This window comes from Pithys albifrons, chromosome 4, assembly GCF_047495875.1.
Source record: "Pithys albifrons albifrons isolate INPA30051 chromosome 4, PitAlb_v1, whole genome shotgun sequence".
Classification (NCBI taxonomy): domain Eukaryota; kingdom Metazoa; phylum Chordata; class Aves; order Passeriformes; family Thamnophilidae; genus Pithys; species Pithys albifrons.
Window position 1 is genome coordinate 38,367,712 of NC_092461.1, and position 24,444 is coordinate 38,392,155.

Consider the following 24,444-nt stretch of genomic DNA (forward strand, 5'->3'; position numbering starts at 1 on the left):
GGCAGTCCAATCTCTTGGCAAAGCTCTGCCTACAACAAAGTCTCATCTAGCATGAAGCCTCCCCACCCTTCAGGACAAGAAACTACAGCCACTGACAGCCTCAAACTGCTGACATTACTTAGTTTAGAGAGCCATTGCAAGCAAGAAGGTCTGTAAAGGCACAGGGAATTATCAAATATAAGGCAAAAAGGAAACTGACATCTTATAGAGGTTTGCCCTCATTCTATCAGAGCCTGGCAGGGGTGATGTATTCTCCCCACCAGTAAAGTTGTTTGGATTGTGTCACCTGGTTTAACACACTTGTCTTTGGCCTCTTCTAAATGCCAGGAGTGCATGAATTTAATTAGTATCTCTGTTTTATTTAGATTTCGTGTAAGGCATGGGGATGTTTGCAAAGGGAACCACTTCTCATTTCAGACCCTTGACCAGGCCCACCTGGATGGATATTTATCTAAAACATTATCACCTTGCCGTGAAATGAGTATTTTAAGGTAGCTCAAAAAATCACCAGCAAATCATCACCCTCCCTGCCTGCTCATATGGCAGGAGTTGCTACCATCACAGCATTGCAGGTAACAGCACTTCAGCAGGCAAGGCTGGATGAGATGGAGACCAAAGGCAGCAATGAGACAGGCTTGGGGCATGATCCTATGTTAAGGTGCTGCATTTGATTTGGAAAAGGGCTGTCTGCAGGTCAGCAAAGCAGTGTAAAATCATGCACTCCAACATCTGCATCTCAATAGGTAATGTGGCTAAAGAAAATAAAAGAATTAAATATCAAGTCAGCAAAGACTTTTCTTACAGACAAATGCTTTAGTATGTAAAAAATAAATTTCACTTTAATATCCAAATACTTCCTATCCACTCTTAAATCTCATAAGCATAGGGGAAGAAAAAAAACTATTCTGTATCCAGAGACTTGCAAATTCCCTATCCTCACACCCAAAGGCATATCAATTCCTTTTCACAGACAAGAAATCAAGGCATCTCATGTTTGCCTTGGCTTGATCCATATTTAAGATGTCCCAGGAGCCAGTAAAATGATGAAAAATAAATTAAAATAAAGTTCAGAATAACCCACAGCCACAATCTCTGTAGTTCTGCTGAGGAAACGCAATCAATTTGAAAAGTACTATGGAGGCAGTGGGGAAGGAAAGACAGAAAAAAGCTTTTTTTTTTGCTGAAGAAGTTTACGTTTGTCCTGGGAGCTGGTTTCAGCTGCCCAGCAGAAGAGCTGTACACAGCAGCAGGGGAGCGGATAACATCACCTCCCACAGGTGACATCTGCATCACCCAAACGTGTATTGTCCTCCAAAATGCTGCCTCCTCTTTTCCTACAGAGAGGTTGCAAACACCATCAGGGAACAAAAAAATAACCTTACACAAGGGAAATAAAAAACAAAAACAATATATAAACTGCACAATGCAGATCGTCACTCCATTTGAGAGGTTTAAGATGTACAAAACCCAAGGGCAGTGAAACTTAGTTCCAGCACTAGGAGCTCCAAGTTGCCACTCCTGGATGAGGAGTGCAGCTTGGAGGACCAGCTATTCTCTGGGGAGGAACATCTATCCTATCAACAATACCTGTAATAATGAAAAATTAATTAAGGACATTGTAAGGCAAAAACAACGGCTTCATATCCCAACAGAACACTTTGCTCCCTGAAATTACAGTCCCTTGCACTACTTTTCTGTGTATACGCAAGTATGGATGTGCATTCAGTTTTCAATTCTATACCCTTTTACCCTTTAAGCAAAGAAAATACTAAAAATATTTTTGAAAGCATACTGAATCTAAACCAGCAGCTCATATTGGCAATATAACATAAATAATGTCACTTAGTTCCTCATCCGAGAAATGAGTCTAATCAGTTAGAATAACAGGACAGCCAAAACTTGGCTCCCAAGGAGGAAGTTGGCCCTTTCTGGGGAGACCTGCTCTTTCACCCATAACTTGACCTCCTTCAGTCTCTCAGCCACATCTTTGAGGGTGTCTGATGCCTCTTAATGCTGCTGCCACTGCAAACAAGACCAGTTCCAGACACTCGGTTTAATACTCCATCCCTGGCCTCAATACAGAGCAAGGTAAGGGCTAGGGGCAGGTATATTTTATTACATATGGATTTTATACATGTCTTTTGGGGATGTAATCAAAATTAATTTAAGATAGTAAGAATCATGGTGCCATTTGAATCTGAAAGTACAATGAGAGCTGGTTGACAGAACAAAATGCCAAAAATCAGATGCCCTGTAAAAATACATAAATTACAAATTTCTTGGGGTCTTAGGCTCAGGTAAGCTGTATAAATATGTCCAGGGAGATGTCTACATACCAAACTCCCTATATAAAACATTCCAAGATTCTCAGAGAACAGGTGCCAGTTGCAATATGGGGTATTTCAAGTTTGTCCCCCACCACTGCCGGTGGTGGCAGAGCTATGGGAGCACAAACAGCTGCCAGCACAGTCCTGCCCTGGCATGTCTGCTCAGCTGGAAAAGTGCCAGCACTCACCTTACTGCCACTGGCATTTCGGGGGTCTTGAGGAGGGTAAGTGGTGCTCGGTAGGCTGGGAAGCAGAAGGACAGCACGCTTGGGTATGTCATAGAGGTAAGGAGGGGGGACACAGGGCTACATTCTTCATGGATGAAAGAGCAGGGAAAGGGCTCTTACTGTTTCTCTGCACATTAGTCAGCACATAGGAACACAAAAAACACCCCAAAGCAAATCTGCTCTGTAGTATCAGGGATTATGACTCAGAGATTTTTTTTTTTATTCCTCCCCCCTATGACTAATACGGTGCAGCCTCATGGCCCAGATTCAGAGCAGTCTAACCTTTTTGGGCTCCCTCTGCCCAAAATCTCATTAAATAATTGCCCTTTGCAATCAGCAGTGAAGAATTCAGGGGATTTTTTTCCTTCTTTCCCCAACAAAGGAGGGGCTGCAGGGAGCAGTGAGTGCTGCTCTCTGGGACCACGTGCCTGTGATGATGCTCAGCACTGGCAAAGCCAGCCCAGACCCGTGGGAGCCGCATGACTGGCCCTGAGCGCAGGCACAGCCCAGAACAGGGGATAAATACGATGTTATCCATGGCAAAAGGGACAGCTGGCTGTGAAGTGCTGCCTGGGAGGTGCAGTGCTTTGTAGAGGTGGCATGGCAGTCATTTGCCAGTGACAAAAAGTTGTCAAGAAGCATCTGGAAAGGACCCAGCTTAGCTCCCAAGATGGGTTAAAGTTTGCTGGGAAGGAATGCAGAAGCAGGACAGTGGGATTGCATGTGAGGTTCCTAGATAGGGAGACCATCCTGTGTCTCCTCTGCATTTTCTGCATTGCTGGTGACAAAGGATACCTCGCTGTATAGAATGAGATCCCCACAAGCATCTTGTACACCCTCTCACCCTACTCGCAATTTTCAGAGGGAAAGGAGCTGTAGCTGCATAATAAGGAGAAAAACATTATTTTGCGGATGATGTGGCCAGGGTAGCCCCATCCCATAGCCAGGACCCCCAGCACAAAGTGATCCAGGCTGGGCTGAACAAAAAAAAAAGTTTTGTGGCCCCTTTGCTTTGAGATAATAATAGCAGCAGACGAATTCCACATTTCAAACAAGAGTAAGATATTAAACAGAGCCTCTGTAAAGAGATGAAGTGGAATAAGAAAAACAACAAATCCTTATGTTCTTGGACTTGAATCGACTGGCAGCAAAAACCAGGAAGCAAGGCCTCCTTTCCCCCAGTATTACCACAGTGTCCTGCATAAGCAAGTGTTTTGGGGTTCAGCAGCCTGCCCAAAGGATGAGTGCTACAAAACATGGAGTACAGGAAAACCCAAGAGACTCTCCTCCAGGTCCTCTTCCATAATGACCACATTCCCAGGCTGCCATATACCTGTAAGGTCCCTGCTCATGCTACCCCCCTCACACCAGAAAGATGCTGTGAGGGCATTCAAGCTTGAGATGTCAGGTGAAAAGCACCTCAACTTCTCCAGCACAAGGGTCTGGGCAAGCAGGATGTCAAAGAAACAAGGATGAAGAAGTACCAAATAAATTGTTTTTCCTTATAGACTTGTACGGGGAGAAGTCACAAAAGTGTGAACCCTTTTCTAGGCTCCTACAGGAAAGACTTTTGAGTCTGAAAACCAGAAGTAAATATTAGAAAAGGCAGGAAGAATAAAGGCAGGGGGGAGGGTGGGGGGAGATCTCCTACCTAGATTGATTGATTGATTACTAGGGCTATTTCTGTTCTGCATGCTCTAGAGGAATGCACTGACTCCAAGTAGAGTTTTCATCCTTTCCACAAACCCCTTCAAAGCTGAGGTTCTCATCTCCTAACCTATCCTGAAGGCACCTCACGCTCCTCCTGTTCCACTCACATCCCAGGGCCACTCTGCATGAGGCAGACATAGAGTTTCAGCCAAAAGACTGAATATCAACAATTAAGTTTCCATCTAAATATCCTCTTCTTTAAGAAATAGCTTTTTTATTAGTGACCTAAGACAACTAACTTTGAAGACTGAATTTACTATATGGAGGTCAACCCAAGCTCCACAGATAGATGTTGATCTCCTGTGGGACAGCAAGTAAGCTAACTACACTTCATGTTTAAAATCACACCCTGTAAACAGTATTTCTTCTTCATGGGGAAGACCATGCTGTAATTACTTAAGGATCCAGTAAAACTAATTGGTTCAAAGGGACTCCCATCTTCTGCATGGGGAAGCCTACCCTATCACAGCCACATTATCTGTTAACACTGTTTCATTCTACAATACAATCCAGCTGTAATATTGCATCATATCACAGGGAGATAAGCATACCTAATGCCAGGGTTGTTCATGCTTCCAGTTACCCTTGACAGTAATATCAAGAACAAGAATATGAATAACATTTGCTGCAAACAGCTCTTAAATGTACTTAAGAGTTTATAAACCTTATTTCCTCACCCAGATTACCACATCCCTTATATCCTGGTGACACTGAAAATTAAATTACCGGTCTAGAATAAAATACACACCCTTATGCAGCCACAGGTCACCTACACCAAGGGGGAAGGCAGCAGGAGGCACTGACAGAAGGACAAACACTGACTACAAAGGACAAGCAAAAAATGGGAGAAGACACGCAGCAAGTGACAAAAGCAGGAGAGATGGTACTTATAGTTGTAAATCTCACATTGCCCCAGACAGCTTTCCATTAATGATGAATATAATAATTTCCCTAAATAATGCAAGGAAAACTGGTTTAATCATTTAAAGGTGTCATCAATAATATATATGTCAGCTCCAGATGCTAATCTCACCATTCCTCCATCCTCAGGGACTGTTTTAAGGAAATGAGTAAGATTGCTGTCACTTTTTAATTTTGGAAAGATGCTTCAGTACCACAGTAAGGAGAATGAAGGAAGTATCCAAGACCAAGGAATGGCAATCCAAGTGTGTGTGGCCCCTGCATGGTGTAAAAGCACTTTACACTACGGCTGCTGTTCCTGTGCGATAAAGCAGCAATGAAAGTGCTGTTCTTATTTACTCAGGCAAAGTGCATTGGGCAGAGGAATGCGCCAAGATAGCTGGGGCCAGATGAGAGGAAAGTGCTTTCCACCTGCCAAAAGGTCCTCACCAGGGACCCTCGAGGATAAGGAAGACAGCACATCCATCACCTGGAGCACAGCAGGTGTAAGGGCAATGCCACATGTGAGCAGTACCCAGCTGCTACAACAGCACTAGCACCAGCATCTGGATGAGCAGGAGAAGAACAAAATGATGCATGACCACCTTTCAGTACCGGATTTCTCAGGAATGAAGAGCAAAAGAAGATGTAAGAGCTTTCAGCTTCATCACCGCAATGCTTCTCACAAAATCCACCATGCAGCCATGAGCATCCTCTACAGCACAAGAAAATTGGGATAGGTTTCCCAGCTCACCTTTACCTGGGCACTGACTCCTCTGAGCCACCTGCCACCTCATCAACACAGGAATCACACCTTCTGCAAGGCATGGACTGTCTCAGCATGATGCTCTACCCTGACAAAATCATTTTTCCAAGGGCTGCTGCTGCTACAGTAATCTCAGTTACTGAGAGCAAAGGTGATGGGTAAGTTGTGCAGGACTGATGGGAAGAGCTATGGACTCCATGGGGATGTCCTACTCACAGTGTGGAAGAAGGGAAAGGAAAAAGAGGTCCAAACCCAAAATCATGGGGACAACATGTTTCCAAAATGCTGGCACATTTTCCAGAAAAGCCTTTTCCCTGCAAATACATGAGGGATATAAGAAGTAGGGGAATAGGTCTGCATAAAACTGGCATAGTTTTGACTTCCAAAGCCATATTCTGGCATCCTCAAAATAAAATCAGGCTGACCACCAGCAGAGATAGAAACCCAACTGCCCAGAGGAATCACTAGCATGCAGTGTCACATAGTAAGGAAACCCAGGCTGCTGCCTCTGCCAAATTTCTAACGGGTCGGGGTGGGACAAAAGGTTTGTGGCACCAAACCATGATTTCTATTGTTTCAACTTTTCTGTTTTCCCTTGGATTCAGCATCTGTGCTATTTTAAGCAGCTATGCTAAAGAAAACCCCAGGATTTGATGCCTCTTTGGGCTGCCCATAAAAATCTTTTCCACTGGAACAAAGATTTAAACCTCTGACTCAAAATGAGTTTACAATGGGGGCCTGATTATCAAGAGGACCAGAATATCCTCTTACTAGAAAAACATTCACCAGGCATTCCTGAACTTTACATGGTGGTATTAACTCAATGTCATGTTTAGTTGGATGCAGGCGATACCAGTTGTCATTGACACAGGGAAAAAACCAACCATGTAGTTTTAATATAGAAAAAGGGCTTAAGGTAAGTGTGTGTGAATGTGTGGTATGTGTATCCATACATGCACATACATGCATGGACACACACATCCTTTGATTATTGTCAAGAAAAGCAATACAGGAAAATAAAACATGGTATCACAAAACACAGAGGTTGGGAACGATCAAAGGATGCACTCCACCTGCTTGCCTCAAGTAAAACAAACTAAAGCACATGTTTTTATTATTATTATTTGTGTATTATGGTAGCAAGAATCATGGGGGAAAACTGGGGCCCTATTTGTACAAGTCCAATTGAAATATTTAAGGCAGCCTGGAAGAGATCCATCTGGCTTTCTTTAGCCTAAACCTACTTTTTTTAGAGACTTGTTTCTCTTAGTATAATATATATTTGCAGATGAATTATTTTACAAAAAGGAGGGTACATAGGCTGGACAGCACCCAGGCAGAGGTTGATCCACAGATCAGTTGTCTGGAGATGCCTGTCCCAGCACCATTCTTAGGAAGAATCTCCCAAGCTCTGTTGGTTTTTCTGGTCTAGGTCAGCTCCAGCAGTCCCCGATCCTGGGCCTGCCTGTTCAAGTCCCTGGGGTTAGCTCTACCCTGAAGCCTTGAACCAGTGATGGCCAATTGCAACCACATGTGCACGGTGCCACCTCCCAGCCTGCTCCGTGCTGGCAGCTCCAGCACAGAGGCTGCCTGACAGAAACCCTGCCCTTGCTGACCAAGCACAGAGGGGAAAGCATGCGTAAAATGCTCTGCTCACTGTTAGGCAGCAGAGGTCAGATTAGATTTTAAGGCAATGAGCCATCAGCTAAAACTTGTCTTTATAGGTGTCAGAGTAGTGTCCTGTAATAGAGACATCTTTCTCCATCCTGCTGACCCAGATCTGAACCAGCATTCACTAAAAAGAAGTTTTGGAAGGGTTCCTAGCCCATCCTTTAGGTGCCAGAGCCAACAGATAGTCAATGGTTGGCCTCCTGGCAAGCACAGAAAACATCCGCAACAACTGCATCCAAACTTTAAAAAACAAAAAAAAGTTACCGATGTAATTACCCTCCAGAGCCCAGTGTAAAACTCTCATTTTAAAGTTTTCCAGCTACTCTTTCATCAGCAGAATTTACTGGAAAAAATCAAAAGCAATAATCATTTTACAAGCATGTTTTGCTCTGCACAGTTCCTGCACCCAACTTTACAGGGAGAACATCAACAGGGAGAGAGGAGTTCATTACATCCCCAGGCAGCTGCAGTGCGCGTTCCCCTTGCCTTGTCAAAAACCCACCTCTCAATTTATATACTCTCCAATAATTATTTTGCTAATCACAGGCTGCTCTGTGCTTCTCAACACGAATTATTATTATTAAAGCTGGCTCAGCTGTAAAGGCACCCGCTTTCCAAACACACGTCGCTGGGGTGGAGAAAAGGGACAGGGGGTTAATCCTTTACTGGTTGAAGCATAAGGCAGTGAATGGAATTCTGGTATGTAATTTTTTTAAATAAGAAAAATAACATCTTTCAGGAGATTTTCCATTTTGAGTTAGCACAGAAAAAAAAAAAAGAAAAAATACTGGGTAAGGCAACATAACACATACTATGGCCTTCTTTCAACTCACCAGCTATATTTATCTCCCAACTGTAGCACAGAAACATATTTCACTTAGAAAAAGTTTTAAGCTTCTTAAAAGAGACACTCAAGCAGCAAAGACCACACACTTAGATACTGGAGGGGAGGAAAGGAAAAAGATTTATTTGTTTAGATGTTGTAAGCTAGCTGAAATCTGCCATCTACAACTCATCACCAAGCCCTCCACTGGGCAGGCATGACTTGGGCACAAGCCAACAAGGGCTTGAAATGTTTTGGTAGAAAACTGCTCATACGATCTGGCTACTTTTTAGCCATTTATTATTTCACTTTCATCCAGTTTGTTTTGTTTAGTTTTGAAGCACTTGCTTTTGACCAGGGCCATAGACAGGATGCTGTCTAAGGAGCACCTGTCCCACTATAGAAATTCTACCACACTAGAGCCCAAAAATGTAAGATCAGCAGTATCACAAGCCTCACCACTGAACCTGGGACAACCTGCATGGTGACAACTCAGCATTAAGTAGACTGGGCTGTAGAAACAAATTTTCTTTCTCAGTTGTCTGCCAGGCTACCCCAGCCGATTTTCTCCTTATGCTTTCCAAGGCAAGGTCCTTGGCATTTCCCAGCTCAACCAGTGTCACTCAGTGTCCCATCCTGAGGGCTGCAATTATTAGAGAAGTTCAGATGCCACCACTGTGTTCAGTGAACTGGCAGCACCAAACTCATGAGCAGATAAACAGCCCATTCCTCAGCCAAATTAAACCAGGGCAAAAAAATCCCATTTGGGCATGCAAGGATTGGGCCCAAGTGTCTTGAAGACAGCAAATCACCCTAACAATTGGCAGTAAATGATCCTTGGGAGCAAGGGGCATCAGCAGGATCAGGTTATAAGCACGGACTGAAATAACCCCTTGTCCAAGGGGGGCTGAGGGGTGGGAGTGAGTGGCACGGGACACTTGTACCACTTTTACCACTTGTGAAAGTCTGCATTTCAGAGAGGGGAAAAAAGGGAAAAAAAAATGAAGCATCATCCTGAATGAAACACATCACTGAGTGTTCACATTTCACATTAACAAGCCTCACATATTATCATCAACTACATGAAGGAGACAGTCCGGAGTCTGATTTCTGTTTATTCACCTTGATGACATCTCTTAAAATTTTCTCCTCATGTTACATCTTTCCAAGAAATAAAAAAAATCTTTCCATCTATTGGAAGGAAAACCCCTCCATGGGTCCTCATGCCTAAACCACACTCAGCAGAGTTCACCCAACCTGACCCCCATGGAGTGCTGGCTAGGCACGTTCAGGAATTGCCACACATAGAAGAAACCAATGCCACAAACCAGGGCTTGGAACTGTCAGCTTTCCAGCATAGGAAACATAGTGCTGAGTCCTGGGATTTTCTGGGGGCAGGAAAAAACAGCTGTGCAAGCAGTCACCTTACCAATGTGCTTGCTACAAGGCGGATGCAGCTGAGAATAAAATGTTTGCTGTCAAGCGATATTGAGCATGTTCTTCAGATCATCAACATCAAAGTGTTTCCCGATTTCAGTTCCCTCCATTTCTATAATCAAAAGCAGGCCAAACCCTCAGTTTTGTCTCCAAGTCAACCCCTAAAAGAGGCGGCTTGACAACACTCACTGCTTGCACAGACTGGGAAGCACTGCACAGGATGCGTCCTCAGCTCCATTTAAAATCCCCCTGCTCCCAACACTGCCCACTTGCTCTCCCTGGGCAGCATCTTCTTACAGGGATGGTGATTGCCCAAATCGAGCCATCACCATGTACACCCTTCGACTCAACTCTTTCTGCAGACAAAAGCTCTGCCATCAGTGCATGGCAGCCCTCACAGAATCACCACAAACCACGGCCTCATCCCCCCGAGGGCAGAAACAGGGCTGAAACCAGGTGCAAAACCCCTGGACTTTCAGCAAGTTAGAAGACTACTAAAATCAGCAGCAGAAAGAGGCATAACAGTAGGAATACAGAGTCTGGGCTTGGGGTGCAAACTGCACACACCAGCCAAGGAGCACTACCAGGCCAGAGGTGCAGGGAAGAAGCACTTTGGCCATTAACACCAATTTTATGGTTAACCAATAAATCTGAGAAACATCTATTCAGCCATGCCAGCTGCAATCCAGAGGAGGCAAGGGAAACCAAAAAACTGAGAATAGTTTAGAGAGAAGGGAAACGAAAGCAGCTTCAACTCCCTTATTCTTTTTTCCAATAAGGTCACAATGGCTATCATTCCTTGGACCACCAACGCTCAGGGTGTGCAGAGAGGTTTAACAGGGTGCTTGGCCAACCTGCCCTGGTGAGAGAAAACAGAAACCACGCAGAAGAGAAGCGGAGCAGAAACATGTGGCCAAGAAGGAAAAGAATGAAAAGCCAGAATAGGAAGAAAAGGGAAAAGAAGGTAAGAAAAAAAGGGAAGTATGCCTATGAAAAACACCATAGGCATAACACTCAAACACAAAGTGGAACAGAAACAGAGAAGCAGAGAGAAACTAGGAGGAGGAAGCAAAGTTAGAGGTAAGCAAGCAATGACGCTTTCACACATATGTTTGTATATACATAAAAATACATAGAAAAGTTACTTGGATATAGATGTATTTATACAAGCACAAGTAGAAAAACTGTGCCATGCTTTATTTGCACTGCCCTGTACAAAAGCAAATTCTTCCCTATGAGCGTGGTGAAACACTGGCACTTGCCCAGAGATGCTGTGGGTTCCCCATTCCTGGAGGTGTTCAAGGTCACATTGGATGGAGCTTTGAAGCAACCTGGTCTAGCAGAAGGTGTTCCGGCCCACAGCAGGGGAGTTGCAACTGGATGATCTTTAAGGTCCCTTCCAACTCAAACCATTTTATGATTTCTGTGACTCTATAACTTCACCACCAGCCACTGGCTCTGATAGGTCAGCACTGACAGTTTTCACTGGCATGGAAATGCTTTCTGTATACTACTTGTACCAAGCTGGTTGCCACTTTTACGGCTATTCGGAACTAAAACAACACAGAAGCCATATAAGAAAATCTACTCTACAGCAGCACGTTTATGGTCGTCATGTGCACAGACAGAAACAGATGCCCAGGAGGAATATCAGCACTGTTAGTTATTGGCATAACATACAGCACCACCAAGAGCTTGAGATACCAAACGTGTCTGTGCTGGATGTTATATAAAAATAGAACAGAAAGGTCAAACTCTGTCCCAGAGACCCAATGACCTAGGGTAAAACCAAGATACAGATAGAAAGCAGGAGCAAATAAGGCAGGCTGACCAGAATGGAGCCATGCCAAAGGAGATACTGTCAAGTCACCATACATGGCAATCCTGGATGGGCCCATCTAATAATCCTGCTTTAGACAGGAAGATGGGAAGGGGTCAACCACAACACAGCACAAGCAAAGACCCAGCCATTCCCTGTTCTCTGAAATCCCACTTAAACCACTAATAGATATGGTGTAAAGATCCCCCATTACTGAAACAACCAGCAATAAGCAGTAGCCCACATTAGAACCACCACATCTCTCAAACCACACAGAAACAACCCCTAACTAAAGTGGCCACAATGTCCATCATGAGCTTGACATCATGATTCCTCTTCTAGCTGCTGATTCGTTTAAATATTGCATTTTGGTACATAGAAAACAGATGGGGACCAAGAGTTGTACATTAATTAAATTGGAATCTCTGAGTCCATCCACAAGTGATATAGGAGGCAACATAGTTTTAAAAAATAACAATTCAACATGTAACACTTCTGCCAGATAATAGAGCTTGCTTTGACATTTTAGGGTGCTACAAACCCTTGCTTCTGCAGAAAATTTCTGATAATTAGACCTAGTTTGAAATGAGTGAAGAAATGGAGGGCAGAGCTAGGGATGTCTGGGCACATACCTTCATCTTTAAATTTCATGAATTTTTTTTATATTCCTAAAAGGCTCAAATTACTGCAGGTAACTGGAACTGCAGTCAAATGTATTTTTTTCAATGCTCAGTTTAAACACTGCAGTCATAGCCAGATAATCTTTTGGGTACTGTATTAGGTGATGAACCTGATACAGATTCTTTCTCTTCTTCCCTCCAACCCAGAAGTGGAGGATCTTGTTCTGCTTGTGTGCTTCTTAAGTGTCTTTAAACATCATATACATCATAGCTATATATTCAGAAAAAGGATCTTCAGCTGAACGTAACTTAAGAGCAGAATATGATGAGGTTTTTGGTGATCCTTATCTCCAGGGGTTGCACAGTTTATGTGAAACTGGACCTTCAGAGAGTAGAGCTTCATTTCCTTGCAGAAAGCTCCTGTGGTCTTTAGCACAAAACTTCAAGCACTCTTCCTGCTACCTGAGGCAATTCAGGGAGAACACTAAGAAGAGAATAAAAGACCTCAAAACCTTATCTGTATTTCCAACAGAAGCCAGCATAGAAAGACACACAGAAGCAGAAATGGCCTGCAATCTCCTGGATGCTGCAACTCTCTTCACTCACAGGCTCCCTACACAAGTATGTTATTGCTGTTGTCAAGCCAAGATGCAATGAATGTCAAGGCCAAGACCAGGACTCTTCCCATGAAGATGTGGCTGGTCCTGCTAATGAGCCAGAGGTGACAGAAATACCAGAAGAAAAAAAGTTCATCATCAGGGGAAAGTCAAGAGCGCTACTAACCCACTGACTCAACTGACCACCTGTGGGCAAGTACCATCAGCACATAGCCAGCATGGCAGCAGCAGGCTCTTCAACCTCTTTCTCATGCTCTTCAGCATTGCTGGAGTTCAGACAGCTGTTCCTCATCAATGAGCCAACAACATTCAAGAACTTGGCTCCCTGGCAGCAGCTGAGTGTAAAAGGGTTAAACAAATATATGGATCATCTTCACATTGTGGCCACCTGAGCCTGGGCTGCCCAACTAGATCATTCATTGCAAGGCAGTGTTGGGGCTCCAAGTGCCAAGACTGGGGGGAGAAGGCCATCTCATCATTTCTCCTGTGGTATCAGCCACTTCACAGGACTCAGACGTGACTTCAAGCTCCTTATTCTGGTGCCACTGTGTCCTGCCACTGTGGAGGCAAGTCAGAAGCCTCTGTGCAGACCCACTCTGCCAGCCAAGTCTCCAGTGAAACTGCAACTGTGGGAGTTCAGTCTTAACACTTGGCAGCTTCTAATGGACATCAAAATCCCTCAATATCTGCAAATGAAATATTAATGTTATAAGCAGTATTTCACAGGTCTACAGGATTTGTCATGCCTCTGGAAAGCCTTAAACAGATTTATCCCTGACTTCAAGACTTTCAAGAGAGCATGTATCCCACATGGTGGTCCATCCCTGATGTCACCTCATACCTTCATGAGCCTGAGCTGTCTTTCTGCTGCCACAGTAGAGACAACAACATTTTTACCTGATCAGCATCCAAATTTTACAAGCAGAACAAGATACTGGTATTTATCACTATTAATATTAGCTGTCCCAGTATTATTAGGAGGTGAAATGTATTAGCAAGACCAGTTGTAAGCTGTTCCAGTCTTAGTGGACCAGGACAAGTGGCTGAAAGTTGTTGAATCCCTGCCATACATTTCTCTCCCATACTGCTGCAATTGTGTTAATTAACAAAGGGATGTACAGAATTTGAATTCTATTTATTGTAATCCATCTCTTAAAAGTACCCCAAGAAAAATACTCACTAAAAGTTATTAAACACATCCTGCAAAATAAAGTGTTTGTTTAAAGTCTCTCAAGTCACCAAGATTTACAAGGAAATCAGGGACAGTGGCTACCAACAGAGGGGTACAGGCTGTACCCCCAGGAAATAAAATGTTGTGCTTTACACTAATGGCAACATCTTGAGCTCTGAGCAGGCTACAACCTGCCTCAAAGATATTTATACCCAAATTACCACCTAGTAACCTATAGATTATACTTGATATGCTTATCTTTAAAATTAAAATTACAAAATCTTTGCAAAATTCCCTTCCTTTTTCCTCCTCCTTATGAAGTATGGCCATTGACTGTACTATGAAAGATGCAAAGCCGGTACCAATGCTTACCTGTCACAGTAAACTAGGAGCTAAGTAAGGTCTTATTTCCAGACCTTCCAGATTAGCACTTGAAACATAAAGCTGCTTGGTGAGAAGCTTGCAAAAGCTCTTTTCCTGTCTGGTTGTGTTGGCTGCAGCCATCAGACCTCCTCCTCAAAGATGGCAATCTACACAATACATCAATAATGCCATTTCTGAATATGTCAAGTACAGGAGCTCAAACATTTCTGTGAAGTTCTGAGGGTCCATCGGACATTAGGGCTCTGCTGTTTTACACTGTGAATAACTGTATGAAAAGGCAGTGGCTGCTCCAGCATTTCCAGATGAGACACAAATGGCAGGATAGAAGAGAGGGAGAGAAATAATTCCTTGCTAAACCCCCAAATCCTACCCACGGCCAAGCACTGGGAACCCCATCATCTTTCCAAGCCACTCATAACAAGCAGAACTGGTGGGTCTCCATGCTAACAACTCAGAACAAGAAAAACTTTTCAAGACAAATTTCCCCTCTGAACCTGATTATCTTAATCACATTTATTTACTTTTCTTGTGTATTCAGGAAAGCTGGACCTCGTTCCATCTTGTTTCACAAACAGAGACCTGAAGCTCAGCTTTTCCATTTTGCCTCGGTTACCACAAAAATAGAGAAGTGCTCGTGGGAAGAACCCTCTGGGATCTCCAGTCCAGCCTCCCAGCTCCTAAACAAGGCTATTATTTTCCTCTGTAACACCAAACACATGTACATTTTTGCTAGTATTTTTGTATAATCTAACAGCAACCTTTTTGATAGTTAAGAAAAATGTAAAGTTTTGACCACCCCCAAAAGCTAAGAAAAAACAGAAGCAGATGTGAGATACCTGTAAATCAAAGAATCCAGCAATTCACACAGAAAACATAATGGTCTAAAACCCCTGAGCAGCATCCCAGTTGCCTGTGCCACAGCATGAAGATCTTAGCCTTTACTCACCCCTCGAGAGCTTCTGGGAAAATGTATTTCAGACTTTCCTACTCTTATGAAAGAAGACCAAAAGTAAACAACCCATTATTATTTAAATAGGCCTGGAAACATTACTAAATATTTCCAAAAGGATGTATGGTAGCTTTTGCTCAATGTGTTAAATTGCAGGTCATTTCACTGATAGCTGTGACTACCTATTCACAACCCCAATTAAAGCATAAAGAGGCTTTGGTACATCACATCTAGAGACTCCTATAGCATGACTACATGACTGTATAATAAACTTTATGTTTGTAACACAGCTTATATAATAATAATGATAGTTATAATGATGAGGACACTAATAATAATACCAAATGTTAGTATTAGCAAAGAAAGAGGCATGTTTTTCCATTCAGCAAGGTGTCATGTAAAGGGTTCAAGCACAGCCTGGGCTTTGGCCATTGCTTCACATCCCACAAGATCAGGCATGAGCCCACAGCTGCTGTTTCCACCATGTAAACCAGCACACACAACACCACACATATGTCAGCACTGCACCAACACCAGGGACAATGATGCCTGATCCAACACTAAGCTGCAAGGACATAGAACCTGGCTGAAAGACATCTAGGAAAAGCCACCTGTTCTAAACCTACAAAAGCAGTAACACTCCAGCCTCCTGCACCACGTGTTCCCTGCACAGCCAGCACGCCCCTTCCACTTGTGCATTCAGGGCTTGGTCCCTAACCTGGACAGGAAACTGCACAAGGCAATGCAATGCATTTAATTTTGGCTGGGATTTTGCTCAGCCAACATTTTCAAGATGAGATGGTTGCAGTCTAATCAAATCTAGGCCTCAAAATACAAAGTGTTAATCCAGAGTTTCTTTTTTTTAATACTCCTAAACTGAACTTTTCTTCTCCTTTTAAGTTGCTGGCAATAGCTCCCTAACAGCAGCTGAGATCTATACAGGACCTCACAGGATGTTACTCCTGCAGCACTGGTAAGATCTAAAGTTTTAGTTCTTCTGACTGGGAGAAAAAGAGTGAGGCAAGCAACCTCTTCAGTCAAGCTGTTGGGAATTCAGGAAAGGCACAAAATCACCCTGAGACCAAAGGCATGCAGTACATAAGCAGTAGAAGACAGCCCACTTCATATTTGCTTTGGAATGTCTTTGAACCTGTACAATTTGCTACTCTGCACAAATGCCCAAATGCAAAAGAACTTACAGCAGTAATAACATGACGGCTTCTACCAGTGCAAGGAATCAGGATGTTGCATCCACACCAAAGGCATTACCAGCCTGACATACACGTTTGCACAACTCGAGCAGTAAATCTAAAGCACAGACAGGGCAGACAACCAGCAGTTACCCAGTGAAGCCAGGCAGCACAGAATGAGTGTTCAGAGAAAGTCAAGGAGGAGTGGACCATCCAGCTGAATGGAGGGAAGATGATGATGGTGATTACGAAGCCTGGATCAGAGTTTTAAATCTTAAAATCCATGCACTGGCTCACTTCAAAGTCTGGGGGGCTCCCAGCTCAAACCTGCATTGTGCTGAAGGTCTTTACAAGCTGCTTAATAAACCACATGATGGGATGTGGTTTTGCCACCCAGCTCTGCTCGCCACCTGCCTCTAAGGAAACAGCCTACAGCTCTGGGTACTGCTCTTGCAGTAGGGACCTCCTCTTCCCAAAACAGATGATCATTTTGGGGCTTTCTTTAGGCTTCTCTACCATTCATTCCTATCTCCAGAAGATGAGCTGGGTCCTGTGCCTGGACAAGCCCCTAGCTTAAAGGTGAGAACCCCAGTGATGTAATGCTCTCTCCTCGAGAAGCGTTCAAAGTCCTGCAGCCCTTGGCCATGCCCATGATCTCGTGCACGGTATTCCTGATGGAGACATGCAAAAGAGGTGACAAAAGGCTGATTTCCAAAACATCTCATGGCAACTACACTCTCCTGTGCAACAACACTCTCCTGTGCAATTGCACAGTCCTTCCAGGGCTTTGGGCTGCTATTTCTTGTCAGAGTGTTCCACACATCCCAGCTCAGCTCAGCCCACTCTCCAGCACCACAGGTGGGCTCTCAATGTCCACACAGCCCAGCCTCATAGTGGGGAGCATGGTCAAGCCTCCCCTCTTTTGTCAAGGAACTTTGTAATGAGATGATTTGCCGGAACCCACCCAATAATTTTTATACAAACCTTCTTCTACTGCTTCTTCCAACTCAGGTTTTATGGCAGAAATGACTGAGAGAGTGAACTTGCCCCTTCCCTTGGTGATTTGTTTCACCAGCTAATCACTCTTACCATTGAAGATCCATGCCACAATTTCTAATTCAAATAATCTACCAGGCACTGGTTCTAGCTCTGCCTGTCACTGCTGCACTCGAGAGCCCCTTCCTGCATATGATGCACTATACCAGCAGTAATTCATGGATCATTTTTCCTTCAAGGTGATGGGAGATGTAATCATAGTATCCGCTGACAAATATAACATACCAATAGCAGTGAAGATGTGACAGCACAGCCATCAGAGGGGATAGGATTAACCTGCCAGGAAAACCTGGGTGATACCCAACCAGCCCTTGATTTGCAGGATACGGCTCCACTTCAATATTCACATCCATACCTCCAATTCACATAAAGAATTATACCACCCAGGGATGCATTAAAAGGCCTTTAGATCATACATCTGGATGTTTCAGATCATACACATCCAGGCCACTTCATATGCCCAGGTGGTCCCTGTGTTTGTGTCACTCTGCAGACTGCTGTGTTCAGCAGAGCAGAGCTGATGCACCAGGTAACCATCTCACTGCTTTTCATTTGTCACCCTTACAGTGACAAGGAAAAAAGTACCATTGTCAAGCCCCATTCTAAACAATCTCTGGCACTTGCCAGGAAGGCAACTGAGGGAAGAGTCAAGAACACTGCTTTATCGCAACACTGGTAACTCAAAAAAATGCTGTCCTTCACTGAACTGTATCCACAAGGCAAGCAAACAGCAGGCACTGCATCTTCAGGTATAAGTATGTATGTATGTATGTATGTATGTATGTATGGCCAAACTTCGTGAACGAAGATTTGGGAAGGGCTGTCCCCATGTGGGGGTGTGCCCTTCAAGCCTGCACAGTGGATTTTTTAGGTGAGGCACAGCGTGTGCAGAACTGGCACCACCTGAGGTCCATCTGCCACGGCCGAGCAAGCTTGGACAGTGACAGTGAAGTCCTCAGGACTGTCTGCAGCACCTGGTACTAACAGGGGCTGACCCTGCTGAGCATCCGAGATCTGACGGATCAGATCCGATCTGATTTAACTGCCCGGTACGGTCTCCACTGAGACTTGAACTCACAACTTTGTGATTCTGAGTCCGGAGTGCTCACCATTACACCACGGGACCGCCCTTCAGGTATAAGTAAACCATATGCAAGTGCACAACAGTACTGTTTGCCAGGGCTGAGCACTTAGCTACACAAGATAGACAGTCTCAGGAACAGATGCAGCTGTGACGAGGGAAAATGTCCCACATATGCAGTGATAATGGGTCCAAGAGACAGATATGTCTTTATTCTCTCCTCACTCTTCATAAATCTCACCAGCAACTATGAAGGTGTTTAGTACTAAAGCTACCAGACAACAAAGAGACAGAACAACACTGTGCTTCAAAATATGATCAGTATCACCTTGCTGAGAAAAGGCAAAAGCTCCCTGACGAGGTATGCATCTTCCTCTTCACTAGCTCAGTTTTCAGCTCTGCACCCCTCCTGGCTCACAAAACAGGACATCATACCACACTGTCATCCCCCTGGCCAGTGGTGAGGGGTCAGGGTGATGTGCCCACCACCTCAGCATCACCAGCAGTGATGCACTGAAAGCAGCACACAGGCTCCACTTGAGGCACTGACAGACCCACTGGCATTGCCTCAATTAACCTACTGGGAGCAAAAGACAAACCCCCAGTAACGCTGCAAGCAGCAGAAACACCTCCCATGCCACAGCATTTTCCCATGGCTTGCCAGAGGTATTGTCTGTACAGACCAATGGGGAAAAAATATTATTTTTTAAGCTGCCTCACTTGTAAGCACGACCTTGCAATTTCTAACAGAACGGCATGAGCATAAGTACTGAAAAAGCCTGAAGAAACCTGTAGAAAAATAGTGATTTTGTAATAATGCACTGAACACCTTCAGCTGAAAAGTGCCAAACAAAAACAAGATGCACCAATACCCTAAAAGTATATTGACACGCTTCTCCTCCCCCTAGCCTTGCTCCACAACATTGGCTTCCCCTGACAGTAATTCCCCATACAAAAGTCAATGAAACATACAGTCAGAAAGCATAGGCTGCCTTTGTAAAGCATTCTGATTAAAAACAGGAAGATACAGTTCAAATCTTGTAAAGAATTAGGTATAAGCTCCAATTTTTGAAGATAAAAAGTCCTTAATGAAATTATAAACAGGGCTGTGATGGGACAGGGGCACAGAGGAGAACACACCGCAACACAGAGCTGCAGAACCACTCTACCATCAGGAGACACAACTCAACACTGTCTCTGGAATCTGTCAGCTCTAGCCAAGGTTATATTCCAAGCGTGCATGTTCACCCAGGACATCAATATTCCAATTTACAAACTAATTCAAACACATGATTCCTGTCTGCAACAGATGGCCCTTCGACGGCAGCAAGCCTTATTTTGCTACTGCAGACCAGCTCTGACGTAGTGTGGACATCAGCGTGCAGATGCAAACGAAGCCAAATCCTTCAGGCCTTGCGGAAGCAGCAAGCTGGCACTGCTCTTGCTGCCGCTGTGCAATCAGACCAGCATGGCCCCTCTCGCAGGGATGTGAGACATATAGATGCGCAGTACATTTTACTCCAAAAAGGTATCGAGGCATTCCCACTGGCTGACAAACTGCATCTGTATCACTAATTACCTTAATGTAACCTAAAATGCACAGAGGCAAAGTCAGACCAATTAGAATTATAACAATGCTAAGCTAGCTCTTAGCCAGACTCCTGACTCAATGCTATGAGAGAAAGCAGAGAGAGAGAGAGGTTGAAAAGAATAAAGGTGCCTTTCTAAAATTATTCATATTGAATATAAAATCACTTGAACCTCCCTGGGGTGTGAGCTGTCATTTATCAGAGATATGCACCTCCTAACACAGAAGAGCATCTTACTGCACCACGTGCTTAGAAAACACACATATTTAATAATTTTAGAAACCAATCAAAATGAAAATGGATGTTTACAACATATGACTCAGACTGTATCATTATTTTTTAGTAATGTCAAGAGTTCACAGCTACATATGTTTAATAGCCTCATGCTTTGCAACAATGTATATAAATGTTCTTAGGATAATACACAGCACTTGGTGCAAACTGGCATTAGTGAGATTGTATTTCTTTGTGCTACATGAAAAAATAAACACTCCCATCTCATATAGCTGTAACAAGCCCACAACATATTGTGCTCTTTGTATTTAGCAGTGGCTAATATACCCTAACATACCATCAGAAAAGCTCTTTTGTTCCAAATCAATGACTTAAGTAACGTACATTTTTTAATATATCATTAAAGAGGAACTAGTGTGGGGCTGTGTCTAACCAGACACATGACCAGAACAACATGTCTAAACTTGCCAACGCAGATGGGATTAAAAAGATCTCACTGAAGGCCTGCAGCATCTCTCAGACACAATTCTTACAGTTTAACAGACCGAGATCCAAGTCTTAAAGCGTCCTGTCAAAGGACACATTTCAGTATTATTTAGGTATAAAAACAAAACCAGGCCTATTAAAGTTGTACTCAAAAACCCCACACAACTTTTTAAGGAAAAGAACCAAAAGAAATCCTTTGTAAAAACGGTCCTCGGAACATCCACAGAATATTTCCTGTCTATTCCTCAGGCCCTCTTGATACCCAGTTTAGAACCAGACTGATCACACTAACAGTGGCCGAGCAACGCAGCCTCATGCTGCAGGTTAAAGACTAATTCACCCCGCACACAGAGGCAGGCAGCAGCAGGCAGAGAAGGCAGAGCAGGCAGCAGCAGGCCGGCTCCGCGCCCCGGCCTGAGCGCAGCGCGCATTTTCCGCGCAGTAACAGAGGGCTCATCCAGCCCCGCGCCGCGGGGACCACCCCCAGTTACCTCCCTGCCCCGGGGGTCTCACCACACCACGAGACTGGGGGCTGGACACCCATTTCTTCCTCCCCTCCTCCCTGAGTTCGGCAGCCTGGATGGGGGGACTGCGGGGGATGGGCGCATCGCGCCGGGGCAATTCGAGCCGCGCCGACCCCCAGCACCGACGGCCCCATCGCCGCCGTGTTTGCCGTCGGACGGTGCCCCGGCCTGCTCTCCTCCCCGTCGGCACGGGTCTCGGCGTGCAGTTGCTATTTTTAGGCCATGGGCGATCCAGCGCTTTAACAAAGATAAATAAATAACGCGAAGGGCACCCTCCCCTCCCCCCATCCGCGCTACCCCCGCGCCCGGGCTGCGAACCGCTCCGCGACCCGCACGCCCCACAGAGGGGCACGGATAACAGCGCGGGGGGGCGGGGGGAACCAGAGGCAAAACCACAATAAATAAACAAATACCCCCCTTTCCCCGCAGCCCACCGCCTCCCTGCAGCCCACCGCCCGGGCCGCGGCCCCGGTACTCACCGCGCCCGCTCCCGGGCCGGGCCGCGGCGGGCGCGGAGCCGCGCGGGCCCCGCTGCCCATGTGCTCGCCCGAGCACGCGCTCGGCTCAATGGAACGTTGTGCTGGCGAGCGGCTCTGTGACGTCACCGCCCCCCGCCGCCCGCGGCCGCAGCCCGGGGCAGCCACGGAGCCTGCCCCCGCCTCCTGCCCCGCACCGCCCGCACCGCTCCGCCGGCACCGCATCGCACCGCACGGCCCGCACCGACACCGCTCCGCCCGCACCGCATCCACCGCATGGCATCGCACCGCACTGCCCGCACTGACACCGCTCCGCTGGCACCGCATCTCACTGCCCCGCACCCCATCGCACCGATACCGCTCCGCCGGCACGCATCTCACCGCATCGCGCCGCCCCACATTGCAGCACACCGCCCGCACCGACACCGCTCCGCCTGCACCACATCGCAGTGCACCGCATTTCACCACACCGCATCTCACCTCACGGCACCGCGCCGCTCCACTGGCACCACTCCGTCGGCACCACACCGCATCTCACTGCACCGCGTCTCACCGCACCACATCGCACCGTGCCGCACCACCGGTACCGCTCCGCCGGCACTGCTCAGCACCTCACCTCACGGCATCTCACCGCACCACTCCATCGTTCCACCGACACTGCATCTCACAGCAACGCAACACCGGCACCGCACCGCTTCGCTGGCACCGCACCACGCGGCTCCACCACTGACACCGCACCGCTCCAGTGACACCGCACAGCACCATTGGCACCTCACCTCACCGCAGCGCTCTGCCGGCACCGTCGCACCGTGTCTCGGCGTACTCCGAAGTTTAAATAAGTAAATAAATAAATTATTCCTTTTTTTTTTTTCAGCGGCGCTCCGCAGCTGCTGGGGGCAGCCGGCGCGGAGGTGCGCAGCGTGCACAGGGAAGTTTTGCGACCCCGTCCTGCTGTCTCGGATAGAAAGATGCTGCGGGAGAAGGGGATCAGCTTCAACATCAGCGGATGGGCAGCACGGGAGCCTTTACTGCTCGTTCTTCGCGGTTGTTCCCCCCGACAGATGCCTTCCATCTCGTGTATCCCAAACACTGCTGAGTTTGCTTCTCAAAGAAATTTTTTAAAGAGAAATCACATTGTCCCTGTATTCAAGTGCTGACATATCTTATCTGTCTTCAAACAATCACATGAGAGAAGGATACAAGCACCCCACACACACAAGTAGAGAAAATAGTTTTGCAGCTCTTCAAATACTGGAAGAAAGAACATCGAAAACATAGAACAGCCTACAGACTGGGGAAACAGGAAAACAAGAGCAAATATCCAGTATACAAACAAAATAAACTCTATTTCTATTTTTATTACTTTAAACAAGCAAACACACTGGACCTGAAATCAAGCAGAAACCTCAATACCATGTGAGATTTTTCTTCACATTGCTATTGCTCTCTCCTGCTGTGCCATCACCTTTGCTGTGAGGCAGGAGCTTCAGTGTCTTTCCAGCAGTGTGTACAACCTGAGAAGAGGCTGGCACCTACGTGGGTTCTGATGCCCAGCCTAAGAGCTGTCGCTGCCAGACTAGACTAATCAGCCTCTTCATAGAGCATGTCTATACCCAGCATAGATTCACATATCCATCTATACCCGACATATCCACATCTTCATGGGGATTGCACATGCTGCCTCATCTAATGAATAAATATGCTCCCAACTCCCTATAATGCTTTGACTATTGCAAAAAAAAGAGCTTATCTGCAAGAACAACCTAGTCATTACAGGAGAAGCAAATACTTATGCAAAAGGCACAAAATTATGGTAGGAAATGTGGCTTTATTCAAGCTGTGATTCTGTGGTCCTGCACTTTAACAAGATATAATGTTGGGTTGAAAAAAGAGGCTTTGCATGTTCACAGTAAGAAAGATGAGAGCCCTCCTGCACAGGTAAATGGAAGGTTTTTGTGCCATCCCTTTCAGCAACCTGCTGCAGCAGAAGAGGAGTGTAGGAGATCACTTTGGGCCATAGTCCTAAAGCTGGCTGGGGACCAAGTCGTAAATAAATGACCTCCCAATGTCAATGAACTCAGGGGAAAGATCAAAATCTATGGTTATTCATGAGACCAAAGGTTCATTTTGTCAGCTGAAAAGAGACTGAGTGCTGGAGTGCCCTGACACAGTTTATTCTGAAGCAGCCTGACACTTTTTTCACCAAGCCCATTCCCACTCTGGAATTTGGGAGAAGCAGTGACATAAAACTACTACTCTGTCTTCACATGGGTATTGCCCTTAAATGGGGCCCTAATGACTCCTTCACAGCTCCCAGCTACTAAAGCAGATGAGAAATATGTATCAAATAGCCCTCAAAATTGAGTTTTCATTCCTTTCTCAATAGG

The 24,444-nt window shown here is 45.4% G+C and overlaps 1 long non-coding RNA gene across 7 annotated transcripts in view; it reads right to left on the minus strand.

The window, feature by feature from the left end:
* Positions 1-22,424, minus strand: part of LOC139671262 (uncharacterized) — a 135,500-nt gene extending 113,076 nt beyond the window's left edge. For 6 of the 7 annotated variants that reach the window (XR_011697697.1, XR_011697698.1, XR_011697696.1 and 3 more), the window contains exon 1: positions 22,061-22,161. This is a non-coding gene — a long non-coding RNA (uncharacterized lncRNA). Of the gene's footprint in view, positions 1-22,060; positions 22,162-22,345 lie in introns of those variants that run through there. The other variant, XR_011697699.1, reaches the window with a different exon arrangement.
* Positions 22,425-24,444: the final 2,020 nt, after the last annotated feature.